Below are 16,911 nucleotides of genomic sequence, written 5' to 3'. Positions count from 1 at the left end.
CGCCGGGCGAGGCGGGGCCAGCCGGCGGCGGCGGCGGAGGCTGCCGCCGCTGCTGCGCGAGGGACCCCCGCCCGCCTCGTGCCCTGACAGGAGCCGCCGCCGCCGCCGCTGCGCCCGCGGGCGCCCTCGACGCGGCGCCCCTCTTGCCCCCTCGAGAGGCGTTGGGGGCCAGCGAGACTCCGCCGGGCCCCGCCCCTCCCTCCGCGCGCGGCTTCAGGGCGGCGGGAAAAGGCTCTGAGGAGAACCTCGCTCGCTGAGGAGAACCTCGTTTCCCTTTCCCTTGAGGGGACGCGGAGGGGAAGGGAGCCCGCCTTCCTCCTCGCACGTGGCGAGTCGTCGGGGGAGGTAGAGAAACCACACATTTCATTTTCATAATAATAATAATAATAATAATAATAATGGTTTGAAATTTAAGACTCCCCCCCCCAAGGAAAAGGCACTTTCTTGCCCTGCCCATGGCAGTGGCGTAGCTTGGGTTGTCAGCACCCGGGGCCAGGCAAGTAATTTGCGCCCCTAACCCCTAACCTGCTGCCACTGCCAGCTTCTTCTTCCTGCTGCCTGGGCTGGGGTATTTACGGTAAGGTAGCCACGGCGGCCTGTTGTCTTTGTCCATGGAGTCTTCTTGTCAGGGATACTGGAGTGGCTTGCCGGTTCCTCCTCCAGGTGGATCACGTTTGGTCAAAACTCTCCACTATGACCTGTTCATCTTGGGTGCCCTGCTCGGCATAGTTCATAGCTTCTCTGAGTTCTTCAAGCCCCTTCGAAGACCTTGCCTCTTCAATCACCTTGCCAACAAAGGTCCGTATAGTTCAAGCTATGGTTTTCCCAGTAGTGATGTATGGAAGTGAGAGCTGGACCATAAAGAGGGCTGATCGCCGAAGAATTGATGCTTTTGAATTATGGTGCTGGAGGAGACTCTTGAGAGTCCCATGGACTGCAAGAAGATCAAACCTCTCCATTCTGAAGGAAACCAGTCCTGAGTGCTCACTGGAAGGACAGAACCTGAAGCTGAGGCTCCAAGACTTTGGCCACCTCATGAGGAGAGAAGACTCCCTGGAGAAGACCCTGATGTTGGGAAAGATGGAGGGCACAAGGAGAAGGGGGCGACAGAGGACGAGATGGTTGGATAGTGTTTTCGAGGTTACCAGCATGAGTCTGACCAAGCTGCGGGGGGCAGTGGAGGACAGGAGTGCCTGGCGTTCTCTGGTCCATGGGGTCACGAAGAGTCGGACACGACTAAACGACTAAACAACAACAACAAAGCCACGGCGGCGGCCACAGGTCCGTGTCAGGTGATCTGAGGCGAGTTGCCGCTGGCGCTGCCGCCCAAACGATGCCGCTTGCCCGGAGGAGGAGGGCAGAGAGGCGAGGAAAATGCAACATGGCCCAGCAGCAGCTGCAGCGGCGGGGCTGTGAGGAGTGGCTGCCTGGCGCGCCCTCTGTGGCCCTGACGCACGGGGACCGCGGCGAGTGCTGAGAGCCGCTGCCTGCCGGACGCCTTCAGCCCGGACGCGCGCACAGCTCGTCGGTTCCGCGAGACATGGGGCTCTGCTACAGCCTGCGCCCGAGGCTCTTCGGCGACTCCGGAGGCGGCAAGCGCGCCCCCCCTGATGTTGGGCCCGGTGCGGCCGGCCCCCCTGCACCCCCCACGCTACGCCACTGGCCCGTGGACCAGGAGGTTGTGGCGGGCGAGGCCTTCAGCAGCGGGGTCCTTATTTGCGCTGCCAGCCTGACCTTCACCCTCTTACATATAGAGAGGAAAGGAGACGCGGAGGTGCAAAGGCTTGCGGGGGAGAAGTAAGCCCCGCTGAGTTCATCAGGGGTGCCAACTTGACTGCAGTATGATATTGGGGGGGGGGGAGGCAGGTAAGCCTCACCCTGCATAGTTGAGCACATTGGCAATGCCCATCAACTGGGGGGGAGTGGCCCCCTCAAATGTTTTATTGGGGGGCCTGAAGGGGCCTCGGTCCCTAGGAGTTGGCTCCTATGGGATTCACTGGGGCCTACTTCAGGGTGAAGTGCTATTGGAGCGCCACCCGATTCTGTAAAAGCATTTTAAAGGTAAAAAGGTAAAGGTACCCCTGCCCGTACGGGCCAGTCTTGACAGACTCTGGGGTTGTGCGCCCATCTCACTTAAGAGGCCAGGGGCCAGCGCTGTCCGGAGACACTTCCGGGTCACGTGGCCAGCGTGACATCGCTGCTCTGGCAAGCCAGAGCCGCACACGGAAACGCCGTTTACCTTCCCGCTGGTAAGCGGTCCCTATTTATCTACTTGCACCCGGAGGTGCTTTCGAACTGCTAGGTTGGCAGGCGCTGGGACCGAGCAGCGGGAGCGCACCCCGCCGCAGGGATTTGAACCGCCAACCTTTCGATCGGCAAGTCCTAGGCGCTGAGGCTTTAACCCACAGCGCCACCTGCGTCCCCTAAAAAGCATTTTAGAAATTATTAAATCTGCTGGATTAATCCATTTTAAAGGTACCAAGATTAAGATAATGATGGTGGTGATGTATTTTTTAAAAATACGCAAAGCTGTACAGTGGTACCTCGGGTTAAGAACTTAATTCGTTCTGGAGGTCCATTCTTAACCTGAAACTGTTCTTAACCTGAGGTACCACTTTAGCTAATGGGGCCTCCTGCTGCTGCCGGAGCACGATTTCTGTTCTCATCCTGAAGCAAAGTTCTTAACCCAAGGTACTATTTCTGGGTTAGCAGAGTCTGTAACCTGAAGTGTCTGTAACCTGAAGCATCTGTAACCCAAGGTACCACTGTAAAACAAATGTAAAAACAACCTGCAAGTAGGAAACATCATCTCACATAGCGGTTGCCTCTTCCAAGAGACCTGCCTCATCTATAAGCAGTAAGGGACAAAGTAAAGCTTCTTGCTTCGGAAGTACTGTATTGTTTTTTATGGATGTAGGTTTTTACAAATTTAATCAGCCAATTAAAACTCACACAAACAGTCCACTAAAGTTTAATCAGGTGACTGCCCTAGTAAGAAGAGGCTGAAGAGTGCATGTTCCCTCACCAGTGACAGCCTCACACAGAAAGCAAGGTTTTTAGGCAGAATTGAGCCCTAGCATCCTTTTTTTAAAAGAAATTAAACATTGCAGAGAGACAAACATCAGTTTATTAACTGCTGCAGATAAAATGACTCAGATTAAAGGCTCAGCTAAAGAAATAATTCAAAAGTTAGCAACCTTATAAGTTTTTTCTTAAATAATTCCACATATTTTAATTGTTTCTGGATGGTGATAATGCAAGCCATGGTAAGAATTCTTCAAAGGTGGGAATAATCTAAATAAATAGGAAAGGAGGCAAATGATTGTTCAGGAAGGGCACTCCTCCCAGAACTACTCCTATTTCTATCCCAGAACTTACATTTAAAATCGTGTGAGGTGCAACGTTTCATTACACCTTTGGCAATTCAAGGTGAGGAATGCCAATGGTTGCTGGAGTATGCACTGCTAGATAGTCTCCCCTAAATCCAGTGCTGTTCTCTCCCTCCAGTGTGCAGGCCACTTCAGAGGACCATTTCATGCATGCTCTTTTGTGCCATTCCTCATGCTACCACGTTTGGAACACATACAGTCATACATATTTTACTTCCATCCGCCTCACTTGTACATCTTCTTTTTATCATATTCATCCTTGCAACAGTCCTGTGTGATTATTATTATTATTCCCATTTTGACTGATGAAAAACAGGCTGATAAAAAGTACCCTGCTCATACCCCTAACAGAGTCATGCTTCGGCTAAGTGTTTCCACATCACATTCAACCTTTTCCCACCCCACATACCCACATTGCTCTTCCTGGGCTTCTTTCTGCACACCCATTAGGACGTCATTCACAAACAAGCACAAAGTACAGTCTTAGAACATATTTTCAGTGCCGAGTTCAGACTTGGAGCATTTGAGTATATATTTTTTTAAAGCATGAGGAGAGTTCTGGCAGTCCTGAATATGTAGTCAAATTGGGTTGCGGGTGGGGTGATATATTTCTGCTTTCAGGGTTTTCTCTCCCCGCCACCCTGCTAATCATGGTCCTTTTATTATTTGAATATGTCTTCCAATCCCCTCTGTCTTATTGTCACATACTTCTTAATATACCTGCTGCTCCTTCACTTTGTCTTACCCTCCCTCTCTTGTGTTCTGTATGTACAGGTTGATATTTAAATCACAATATACTCATGGTTGCGCAAAACTCATTGAGGTTAGTGCCCAGGTTCTCCTTATATGTGATTCTTGCTGTTGTGATGAGAGAGAATCATGAGAGAATCATACAAATATTTTTATCAATTGTTGAGCTAGTAAGATACCTTATTGTACAAGTTCCTGATGAGGATACTGTTCTTATCACATTTTGATGTTTATATGAATTTTATATAAACAGCTTGCTTCTCTGATCTTATGAATCCATAAACTTGGAAGCCAGACTGCAGAAACCTATAAATATATAACATCTTTTTAGAGAAGTTAGTCACATGCTTTGCACATCTTTACATTATGACAGCAGTTACTAAAATGCAATAAAGCAAAAACAGATCAGCTGTGTTTTCCACAATATATTGCAAATGTGCTAACACTACTGATACTTCCATTCAAACACATTTACTACCATCCACCTCCTTCCAGTGCTGGACTCTTTCCATACTTTACTGCTTAGGTTTGTTGGCAGCTTTTACTTAAGTTTATTTAGAAAATAACTGATTGGTTTTAGTGGCATCTCTTTGAAAAGATTATTTTAAGCAACCATTCTCTGCTGTTCCACTCAATAAAGAATTAGCAAAAAGGTCAGCAAACGATGGAATGAAACAGGAAAGTGATTATTAATTCTCATGAGGAGACCCACCTATTTTATTCTCTTCTGGCTTCTGTAACATTTCAAATGCATCAGGAGATAATCCAGACAAAATTATAGACTCCATCTATAGACATCTAGTACCAGCTGACTAGGAAGCAGTAAATGCATTTTTTAATTGTTGCCTTTGACATTCTTGATAGAAGTAGGGTTATTTACAAAACAAAGGTGGCGTTTTTCTACGGATTTGGACCTAATTCACTCTTCTCTGACAAGTTGGGTAGATAGTCCTAATGCAAAGAAGAAGAAAAAGCCAAAATGGATTGAAATCGTAAGTAATTAAGAGGGTCAAAAAGTATATGATATTGTATGGTTGTACGTATTTAAAGCAAATGGCAGCTGTTGTGTGAAAGTGTGTCTCAGTGTGTGTGAGAGAGAGATTGGGATCATGGTATGTGAAGAGAGCGCTTTAATCCTTTTGCCCAAGTCTGGACTCTCCCTCTCCACAATTGCCATTTGAATTTGGAGGGAAGATCCCATTGTTGCTAATTAATTGTTCTGTCTCTGAGAGCAGTAGAAGGCTGAGCACAGTCAGTTTTGTTTTTGAAGATGGGGAACCAAAATGGTTCTCTCTGAGGGGTGCTGTATTTTAATAGCCATGCAGGTGTGCGTGAGAGGAGACTGTCTTTAAGGTGCCTTGATCCTTTAGGGTTTTCATAGCTACAACCGGCATCTTGAACTGAGACAAGAAGCAGATTATGTGTAAGTGCAACTGTTTTAAGACTGGCAAGATAATTTTCATTTGTCTGCTCCCAGTTAACTTACGTATTTTGTAAACAAACAAACAAAAACCACACCCACCCCAAGTTTCCAAACTATTTTCAAAGGCAACACTAATTCACATGGGAACTGCTTTACAATGTGGATTGGCCTGATCACTAGAGGGTTTCCTTGCATTCCTGGCAATGGTGAGATTCTTTATGAATGCTGCTCTGTGTCTTTCAGAAGTTGTGCATGCCACACGGCATGGGTGCCAACAGGATTTTCTGGGCCAAGTATGTGAATTGGGCCTTCTAGCCCTTGAAACTTTGCATAAAATTTGCATACAGTTAGTGTGATACACAAATTTGTATCCTGTTTTGCAAGTGAAACGGAGGGCCCCATAATAAATTGGGCCACACACAAGCAATAACATTTCAGACGGACAAAATTTCAACAGATGGAGTTTTTTCTGTAATTTTATTTCCATACTAGGTTTAACCTTTTTCATTTCTGCTGTCACAAAGCTGTTAAACGCCCAAGATCCCCATTTACCCTAATACCATTCCTAAAACAATGCAATGAACTCATGTTTTCTTGAATTATATGACAGTTATGTTACCGTATGTCTTTTATCACTTGACTACAGGCAGGCAATACAGTGTAAGAGCCAGTGTTCGAAATTCCCATTGTTCTAGACGCATTTTGCGACAGAGAATTTCATTAGTGTGAGCAGTTTCTGAGCTCTGGGCGCAGTACTGCGCCTACAATTTCAATTAAAACTGCAGAGTGGAAGGAAAGGAGGACCTTTTTCTGCCTCCCCACTTCCAGCTACCTTCTGAAGACCGGAGAAGAGACCCTTTTAATAATATTAGGGGGGTAGGCAGGAGAGGGACTAGACAGTGTATAAAATGAACCTAATATTTTAGCTGCAGTTCGTTCATTTTCAGCTTTGTATTCTTGTTATAAAAAAGCATGCCTAGACAGTCAGTTGTTGCTCCCAGAACCTTGGTTTAAGGTGCCATTTAGCTCCTGGCTTTCATATCTCAGTTTCTAAGAGCAGGAATGGTACTTCAGGTAGTGGAAGGTGGGGTGGGTGTGGGCTCATAAGAAATAGAAGATTTATAGCAACTAAAGTTCTCATGCCTGTGCTTAGATAAATTAAAGTTTTATTATTATTATTATTATTATTATTATTATTATTATTTAAATTTAGAGTATTCTGGGTGCATTTCTTGTGGTCATTGATTTATATTGATAAAATATGTATAAACTGCCCATATGAATATTTAGAAAAGAATAAACTGGCCACATAAAATATTAAGGCAGTGTAGAACAATATATACCTCATAATAACTACACTTACAACCTTTTTCACGCCTCTTTTTTATTTTTGAGCCTTTAACATAAATGTATCCATTTAACTGTTTATATTAGGGGTTGTCAACCTGGTCCCTACCACCCACTTGTGGGCGTTTAAGGATTCTAGGTGAGCAGTAGGGGGTTCTACGACACAAACTGACTCCTCCTTCCATCGAGCACTGGTGGGCGGTAAGAAAATTTTACCATCAAGAAAGATGCATTAGTGGGCGGTAGGTATAAAAAGGTTGACTACCCCTGGTTTATACCAACAGTTACACCCCCCCAAGAATTCCCCTGTTTCCCTCCTTGGATGGGAAGCAATTCATCACCACCACCTTCATTGGTGCTACAAATCAGCAGCTCCCCCCTCCCTTTTCATTTTTCTCATCCCAACCACAAAACAATATTAGTATAGCAACATTGGACTACTTTGCAGGGCTGATGTAATCTACACTCTCAGTCAATCACAATATCTCCCCTGCAATTTGGATATACACATGTCAGCTTTTATTTGCATTTCCATTGTATTTTTTAACATATTCAGGAAAAAAACTTTTTTTGCCAAAATTAAACTTGGAAAGAGCATGAACTCGTGTCTTTTCAGGAGCTAATTACTAAATTAGCAATTATTTATATGGGCTACAATCACTTCTCTATCAGGAAAGGTGAAATAGCAGTTTCGAAATGAACCGGGAATTCCTGTCAAAATAAACCTGGCACTCCTTCTCCATTGTCAGAATCTAGAGAAAAATCTAGAGTGATGTACACCCCAAGGAAGACCCCAGGCCAGCTTCTGAATAAATCAGGAAGTTCCTTCTCAGTTGTTTAGTGAACGGACTTCCTGACTCAGTTTGGAGTCTTCCTTTGTCTTTGAATGACTCTCTTAATTTGGAAAAAGTATTTTCATCATACCCTTTGTTAAGCCAAGGATATGTTGTGTCACAGCAATATAAAATTTTGATACTATCAGATTGAAATGTCCTGTGAATTTTGTGATTTAATAGCAAATTAGCAAACAATTGGCAATACAAAGGAAGATCTTCACCTTAGCTCGCTCATTTGCATTTTAGGTTTGTAATCTGATATCATTACAAATGCACTGAGCACATAATTACATTTGTCATTTGAAATGGTTCCAATCCACCCACCAGTTGTTGAGCAGTGTAACATTTTTGATCTCTACCTTGGAATTCCGTATTTCCCCTAACTGTTGAAACAGAGCATAAAACATAGCATAATAATTCAGGACACAATTCAACATTTCAAGTTCAAAATCTGCACAAGTCCTCCTGCCCCATTCCCAGTGGGAAAGAAAAGGTCTAACATTTTCATTTCCATCACTAAAATAGTATGTTGCTTGCCCAAATAACTTCAAGAGAGAAAACCAGCTGTAAATGCATTGGTCTGAAATTAACCATATGATTGACCTTTTGTTGATTAGAAGCAGCAGCATCAAGAATCATAACAAAAAACCGTGTCAAAGATGTATCTAGTTAAGTACAGTCATATGTATATCCAGGAACACTAGTCTCATAATTACATATACCTCTTGGCTTAACTCATTGTCCTCCAAATACTATTCACCTGTGCTATTATAGAGTTATGTCATCCAAACACAGCACTGAATTTAAAGACAGAAAGATGACAATGGCTCAAGAAAAACAATAATTTATAACGCAATCTGACATACCTATTTAAAAGCAAGTCTCTTTGAATTCAGTGGGGCTTATTCTTAGGTAATTGTGTCCCAAGATTCAGAGAGAGAAACTATGTTTAACTTGAACCAAGAGGGAAAGTCTTCCAGATACGTGGTAGGAGAACCAGGGCTGTGTGTGTGTACATGAACTTGAGGTTTAGTTTTTTATGTGAATGTGGTCAGTAATTTAGTTTCCTGTAAATAACTTTCAAAATACATTCAGATTTAAAGTAAGAGCTTGGAACATTTCAATAGTTCACTAAAAACTCTGTTAAGGTGAACATTTAGGCAAAACCAATCAAATTTAATAAAGCACTGTTTCAAGACTTAAAGCTGAAGATGTAAAATGAGAATGTTAAATGAAATGCTAGTGAACTATTCTAAATATATCTTCATTTTGTCATTCTTGGTTAAATTTATGGGTTTTGCTCCAGAATCTTGATTAATTCAGGCACGTTTTTATTAAACTACCTATTGTTAAAACACTTCATAAACTCTTATGGATACTATATCTAATATAGATATATTGTGTAGATACGACTCATAATTAAACACTTGGGTTGTTTTAGTTCTTTTCCCGTGAAACACAGAACAGGCAATTGTTTTGTATAAAAGATGGATTGCTGACTATATTTAAACACTGAAATCAGAATCCTTTAACAAAAAAGAAAGCGGGAAGAGGACATTCCCATTTGCCACAGTAATCCAGGCATCTGAAACCTGAACAAGTTCTTTTAATTAAAAATAAAATAAAAAATCACTCCCATATGAAGACAATGGATACTTGCACTTTTCACATCCCTTGTATACCCCAGACAAATAGGAAATGCTGTCAGTTTTAGCCATAAAAGTGATAGCGGATGCCATTAAATTGGCTACAGACAAAACAAACACAACTGTATAGGCACATTTGTATTTTGTTTTGTGACTTGGTCACTGTAAACAAAATATCCTCGCAGTCATAAAAAATGTTTTGTGAAAGATAGCCTTTGAACAGCTGGTGTAGCTGATAAGGAGTAAGCATTAACAAAGTCACTTGCTGAACAGCACAAGTCAGCTGCAGTTCTTTGTCTGGAAAATTCCTATGTCCCTGTAAGTTAGCTTAGCTAATGAAGTCAGCTGGCATCAAGAACATTAGAAAGGGAGACCCTGGTCATTTTAGTGCTAATTTACAGTATAGCTTCATATTTATTAAAATCTCATAAAATAAATTCATAGTTTGAAACTGATACTTTATTTTTGCTCACTTTGAAAACTCATAATTCTCAAGGTATGTTGGACTTCTAAGCAATCGTTTTGAAGGAATCACATACTGAAAAGCATTTCATGGTGTGCGTGTTTTTAGAACAACAGGCTAGCAAATTTAGACCTAACAACACCTTTTTATGAAACATTTCTTATTAGAGATAAATTCGGGGAAAATATTTGTATCCATAGGCGTCATCTAGCTGCTGTTAGGATTTTGAACCAACCAAAGCATCAGGAAATCGTTCTCTGCCATCCAGCATTTCTGTCCCCTTGTTACAACCTCATCCCAAGGATAACTGCTTGAGCATCCAGTAATATTACATATTACTGAAGTCTCTTGAGGTACCTGCAATATTTCATTTACTCTATAACACCCTATTCCTCACTGGCTTCTCAAGATGATAATTTGCAGACTGTCCATTATCAGTTTTGTTTTAAAAATTAGGAGGAATGTTTTATAGGATTTTGCAAACAGGTCAGTCCTACTAAATTTAATGGAGTTTACTCCAAAGTAAGCATGTACTGGAGTGCAGCCATACTGGAGTGGACAGTGGAACTGGTGTGTGCCTTTTGAAATAACTGTTACTCAGTGCAATCCTACCCATGTCTGCTTAGAAGTTAAATACCACGGAATTCAATGAGACTTACTCCCAGGTACATGTGTATAAGATTGCATATTCAGCAATGTTTTCTGTCTGAATATTCAGATATGACCACATGGGTGCACACTATTATTTTTAAAAAGTATCACCAAAAGGCAAACTAGGGGCAGTGTTTTACCAGGAACCAGATAATTGGAGACATCTTTGGTGAACAGTTGCAGCATTTCTTCACAAGGGGAGAGTTTGAGTATTTCCATGCCGAAAAGACTTCTTCAAGACAATGACATTTTTCAGATTTCCAAGACTCTATCAACAGAATGGAAAAGCAGAAACTTCTCTGTTTCTCATTGCTTCAGATGAGAAGCTTTATCATCCAAAAAACACTTACAATATAATTTGAGATAGGGCTTGCTTCCCTTTTACTAATTTGTTTCAAAGACCATGCAAAGGGTAGTTAAAAGATGTATCCTATTTAATGGAAGGCCAGAAAATCAAAAGTACACATGAGAATTTTGTCACTTCAGTCCAGATATGTTAGAGGTACCAACAAAAAAGCCAATATTTTTTGTACATATTCAGTCCCATACATGTTTGCTCCCATGTTAAGTGTGCATAGAACTGCAGATTCATGCATAGTCTTATACGGAAGGAATGAGTGGAGCTTGTAATTTTTCTCTTGGACAGTATTCTTTGGTGTTGCAATATAACGCACCTAAAATGATTCGCGTGCTTTGTGCTTGTTTTGATCTACTAAAAACATTCTCCTTTTAAAATGTCAGTAACACCAAAAAAACCCTCCTGATTATACGTTCTTCAAAATGATAAACCCACAGAAGATGGCTCGAGGACATAATATTAATTTAATGTACTGTAATATTGTTCACATGTATTTTGCTTTTATTGTATTCTCCCGTTTTAGGAGAGTGAGTATATTGTACTCACAACATATATGTGTTAAAATTACTAAAATTTAATCTACTCAGGCTCTTATGAATATATTCCATCTTTTTCACATACTTCTTTTATAACACTTAGAGAAACAATTGTAGAATAGTGGCTAGTTACTCTAGTTCCCTTAGAATTAAACAATGTTTGAGACTTCCTTAAATAAATAATAATATTTATAAGACCAAGGAATGAATAAATAACAGGAATTGCATAAAACAAGATCAGCCACCCAAAAGATTCTTCAGGTTTTAGGCAGAGAAGGAAAATTGTTGTGCGTAGAAACTGCCTATAGATGGCACTGTTGGGAACTATCAGCCTCACAGCAGAGTAGATAAGATGTCTCAGCTGGTCCCAGCTACAGCTGTATACTTGGCTTGGTGTATTCTAAATGTGTTAATGGGTTCTTCTAAGATGGGTAAAATTGCTTTCATGATTTATTTTCCAGAGTCACTTTCTTTGTATACTAGATGCATTTATTTTTATCCTGTATGTGAACTCGAACAAAAAATCAAATAAAGACTGCATTACAGAGATTACATCTCTGTCATTAGTTTCCAGATTCAAACTTAGCACAATTGTAAAATGATCTTTCTCTCCCCACCCGTACCCCTTAGGTGGCTGGCTGTGACTCGCATCTTTGTGGTAAGTTTTCAAAGGAAATATTCCCTCTTCCTTCTTGATACTGACCATAAAAAGCCATCAAGGGCATTAGCTTAGGGCACTTCCAGATGGCTTCTACTGTGGGGACTGGAAACCTTCAATCTGCAACCTGTAGGATGCTTAGGTCCTTGCCGCATGACTAACAGGGTGAAGACTGTGATGTGCATACAGCTGCATTTCTGAAACAAATGCCCAAGGACATAGTGAAGAGAGTGCCATTTTTGTGTTGTGCTTTAGATCACATGGTTAGGAATGTGGGCAGCTCCCACTGGGGCATAAGAATTGTGCTGCTAGGTCAGACCAATGCCATTTTGTTTTTGATAGCAACAAGGCAGGTGCCTCTAGGGTCCCCTTTGTTGGGTCATTAAGGTGAAGGCTTCTTTCTGTGATTTGTCTCCCAGCATCAGATTCAAGGTATACTTCCCTTGTACAAGGAAGCTCCATTAGCTATCATTGCAAGTCATAAATATGTGACCACTCTGTGCTGTACATACGGATAGAAAAATGGTTCGTTTGGATATCAAGAGTCTAATGAAAATATTTTGAAATGCCAAGGTTCTTAGGAGGGAAATGTGAACATTGCAAAATGCAAGGAATTCTGAGGGCTAAAATAAACATGACTAGGATTGCATGAATGCAATTAACTTGCCCAAATCCTTTTTATAAAAATTGCCACAAGGAAGCCTAAGCCATATCAAGACTGTGTGGGGTAAAAAGAGAGATATTAACCCATTCTCTTCACTGTGGTACCAATAAAAATTACCCTATCACCTTTTTTGCATCCAGAGGGAGAGGGAGGCAACTCATGGACTGGAGGGAGACTGGTGCCAAATGCAGCTCCCCTCCTGAAGCAAATCAAAGTTAGGGAAGGGAACTTTCATTGAAACCACAGCAAGGGAGAGAAACTCCCTCTCCAGCCCTCGTGGTCCAGATGCTGTTCAGCTGTGGCTGCTATTTGCTTAACAAAAAAGATCCAAGTCAATTGTACTCGTGCATTTAACATGTCTAACTTGGCTTAAATTCTGTTCTTGGGGTGGGGATCAGAAAAAGAAAGAGTGGCATGCATTCTGCTATCGTCATTTCCATTAGCCCTTTTCCCCAGTGAAAAACCTACATTCAAAATTCACATAAACCTTTTGAAATGTTTAATTAAAATTCCAACACCCATAGGAATTATTGTTTCATGTTGACTTTGGAGTATCACCCCTCGCTGTGATTCGTTCCCTCTTTCTTTCTCTTTTGTAGTCTGTTTTTAGGAAGCTTGAACTGAATACTGCTGCATACAAATTCCAAATCAGAAGTCCAGTGTTGCATATAATGTTTCTGTCTGTGTGAAACAGACAGAACATGACCCACCTCTGTTGTGAAAGGGCAAACTGTATTTGAAACATTCAGCATAGTTCTCCTGGCTGGTTGTTAGCTCAGAACGGCCCATAGACATTTTGGCACCCAAGGTGGAAAGTAGTTTTGGCTCTTTCCCACCACACTTCTAGCACCATCACCCAAAATCTGAGGAACAGGATGATTTGGCACCCCCTTAATGTTGGCTCTACAATCTGCCAGTCTGATTGCCTGCCACCTAGGCCAGCCGTGCCTCTTTACTTCAAGAGGGAATGGAGAAAACTAGCAACAGAATAAATTAATATCTTGCACCACATTTTTTATTTTTGTAATACTGGAAAGCTGTGGGAGTGAGTGTGCATTGTGTCATGATCTCAACTACAAGACTTCTTTCCAAGCCAGGGACCAGCCTTCACATATCCAGTGCCAAAAGTAAGGGAGTGACTTGGGATGTGTTCACACCAAAATCACCTTTCTTGGTGTTAATGCACATCTGTAAAGACCTCCTTTCTCAAGACTGGATATGTTCGTGTAGGGTGTAAATTCTGGCCTCCCACTAGTCTGCAGGGCAGAAAAGGAAGGTAATAGGCCAAGCTGAGATCCTGGCCAACACATTTAAAAAAGCCAACTTGTGGTAGCATCACTGTGTCAAATGGTGACATGAATTAGTCCTTAGACATACAGAAATTAGCAGGCTCTTTGAAAATTTGACTTTGTTGGGACCCATAAAAGACTTTAATAGAACTGAGCTCACCTAGTTCCTACCTAGTCATTGCCTCCATTGCCTCCAGGAACTCTTAATCTTAAAGCCCCTGTTGGGTTTGTAGCAAAAAGTTACAGTGGAAAGTCCTTTTATCCAACCCTTACATTCATCTTCTGGCAACATCATTTTCCCCATTCAGAGTTATTTCACAGAGTTCCTACACAGGTGGCATTTGCATGTGGGAATCTTACAGGCAGCTTCTTACAATGAAGAACCCACGTGAGAGATTGACACACATTAGAATTGATGTGGTTTTCATGTAATGATTATGTAGGCATGTTGTGTGAAACAACCCTAATTCTCAGGCTAATATAAACACAAACATGAGCATATATTAATCTAGATTAAAATTTCCGAATACTTGGATTGCCTTCAGATCAATTAGTCTGTAGTCATGGTCAGGCTACAGAACTAGTCCAGTCCATGAGTTGCCAACCACTGTCATTACCTATCCTAGTGTAGGGTTGCCATATTTCAAACAGTGGAAATCCAGACAGTAAAGGTGTTGAGCTTTTTTCCCAATTTCTACCAAGACACTGCTGCCAACAGCCATTTGGTGAGTGGTGGAGAACATGCAAAAGGAAGGGGAATAGCAAGACACAGCCAGAGATTCTGACCCTGCAATGCAGAGGAAAAGAGTTACTAACAGCAGTCTACAAACTCAAATTGGTGGAGAGGATTATTTTAAACCAATCAATTTTCATATGTCTAAACTGCCCAAAATCTCACTGAGAATATGTGACCTTACAAATCAATCTTCCTGGCTGTTGAAGACCACATGCAGGGTTCACAAGTGCCTTCCACCCGTTTTGATTTCACTTGACATTTTAAAGTATGTGCAAGAGGTACTTAGCGGATGTTGAGCCATTACCTTGATCCTTCCTGTCTCAATTTTTAATGGAGCTCTTAGGAACATAATTCGCTTGGTGCTGGATGAGTTGCTTCATTAAGATCATCCCTTCTTAATTCCTTGCATACATACACACATTATTTAGGCCAGATGTTTGTAATGGTATTGCCAAAAACAAAAGTTTGTATGTTGAAAAGGTCACACACTATAATGCACAGAATCAAGCTCTGAATGGAGCCCTGCCATGCTCCTGAGTATTACAGTGGCACACAAAAACTTTGGCAACCCCCTGATGCAGTTAATAAATAATAGCTTTCACACATTAAGTGCTTGCAGTATCTCCTTCAAACTCTATGGGTCAAGGCTAACAACCACTTGGCACATGACAAGCTGTTCAAAAATGGGAGCAAGGTGAAAAGAAAATTGAAGGCTATCCTATAGTCAGCAATAATATATCTACATGTTGCTCAGACCAGAGAGCAAACCTTTTCAGGAGGTTTTATAGGACACTGGGAACATCACATGACCTGCTCAGGTCTACTGGTGCAAAGAGGTTTCCTTGGATGGTCTTCCTTAATCTCTACCCACTGCAGACTCTAGTCCTGAGATCTGGTCCTCTGCAGGCCCCACGTTAATGTGATTCCATAGTCCTAAAATGAAGGCCCATATTGTTAGATCTGTATCAATGAAGCCCCACCTCATATAGGTGTTTTAACTGGTCTTTTTAAATTCTTCTTATTAGTTTTTATTCACCCATTATTTATGCTTAATCAAGTATTCCATGTATATGTTTTAATCTATGGTTGGTTTTTGCTCCCATTTACAGTATTTAACAATTACTCGCTTAGATTCACACTGTTATTTATTTAGATGTTTTGCTTATGCTGCTGTGACCGAATAAAGTAAATTCATTCATTCATTCAAAGTGCTTCCACAGATGTGGAGAAGGAGAGGAGGTTCATCTCTACACATACAGATGACGACAAATCACAAGCATCCTTTCATCTAACTTGTAGGCTGATGGAATGCAACAATTAGATTTATATCTCGTTACAGCTCACAGTTTATTAATAGAAATAGCACAAAGGCATGAAAGCAAAAACAAAATGTGGCAATCACATATATGGGCAGGCTGCACTTACTCAGAGATGAGAAATAGTAACTGCACATGCTCAGTACTACTTTACGTATTCCAGTTCTGAGCCTTGATTTTGATTAAGCCAAATGTATGTTGTATAGCGGGAAGCAGGTGGTGCTGTGGTCTAAACCACTGAGCCTCTTGGGCTTGCCGATCAGAAGGTCGGCAGTCCCCGCGACAGGGTGAGCACCCATTGCTCGGTCCCAGCTCCTGCCAGCCTAGCAGTTCGAAAGCACGTCAAAGTGCAAGTAGATAAATAGGTACTGCTCCGGCGGAAAGGTAAATGACGTTTCCATGTGCTGCTCTGGTGCCGGCCACATGACCCAGAAAAACTTTCTGGACAAACGTCAGCTCCCTCAGCCAGTAAAGTGAGATGAATGCCGCAACCCCAAGTTGTTCTGGACTTAACTGTCAGGGGTCCTTTACTTTTACCTTTTATGTTGTATCACAATGTGTCAGTCTACAAATAGGCTCCATTGTTTTGCTATACCTCTGGGTATAGGGTATAATAATAATAATATGAATGTTGTTTAGTACGTTTCAGTTAAACACTTCATATTCAAGAACAAAATGCACCGAGAGTTTGTGTATGGGCAGCAAATGCCATGTCACATGTTTCCTTTCCTTCCTGGCAAGAGAGGGAGAAAAGTGAGCAGGGGAGAAAAGAACCCTAGAAATACAGAGAGCAGAGGAAGCAAGAATCCCAACCTCTTTGTAATTGCAAGAATAACACCCCCTGCGGTA

General features: G+C 41.8%; 1 long non-coding RNA gene across 3 annotated transcripts; it reads left to right on the top strand.

The window, feature by feature from the left end:
• Positions 1-263: 263 nt before the first annotated feature.
• On the top strand, positions 264-12,790 carry LOC307199679. Of its 3 annotated transcripts, none has more exons than XR_013832112.1 (5): positions 264-345; positions 4,164-4,212; positions 5,007-5,131; positions 10,055-10,207; positions 12,030-12,790. It is a non-coding gene; the product is annotated as an uncharacterized lncRNA (long non-coding RNA). The 3 variants fall into 3 exon arrangements; XR_013832113.1 differs by having other exon boundaries at positions 5,004-5,131; XR_013832114.1 differs by lacking the exon at positions 264-345 and adding an exon at positions 1,669-1,797 and having other exon boundaries at positions 5,004-5,131.
• The last annotated feature ends 4,121 nt before the right edge of the window (positions 12,791-16,911 follow it).

The sequence above is a fragment of the Podarcis cretensis genome (assembly GCF_951804945.1).
Source record: "Podarcis cretensis genome assembly, chromosome: 12".
Classification (NCBI taxonomy): Eukaryota; Metazoa; Chordata; class Lepidosauria; order Squamata; family Lacertidae; genus Podarcis; species Podarcis cretensis.
This window is presented reverse-complemented; position numbering and strand designations above follow the sequence as displayed.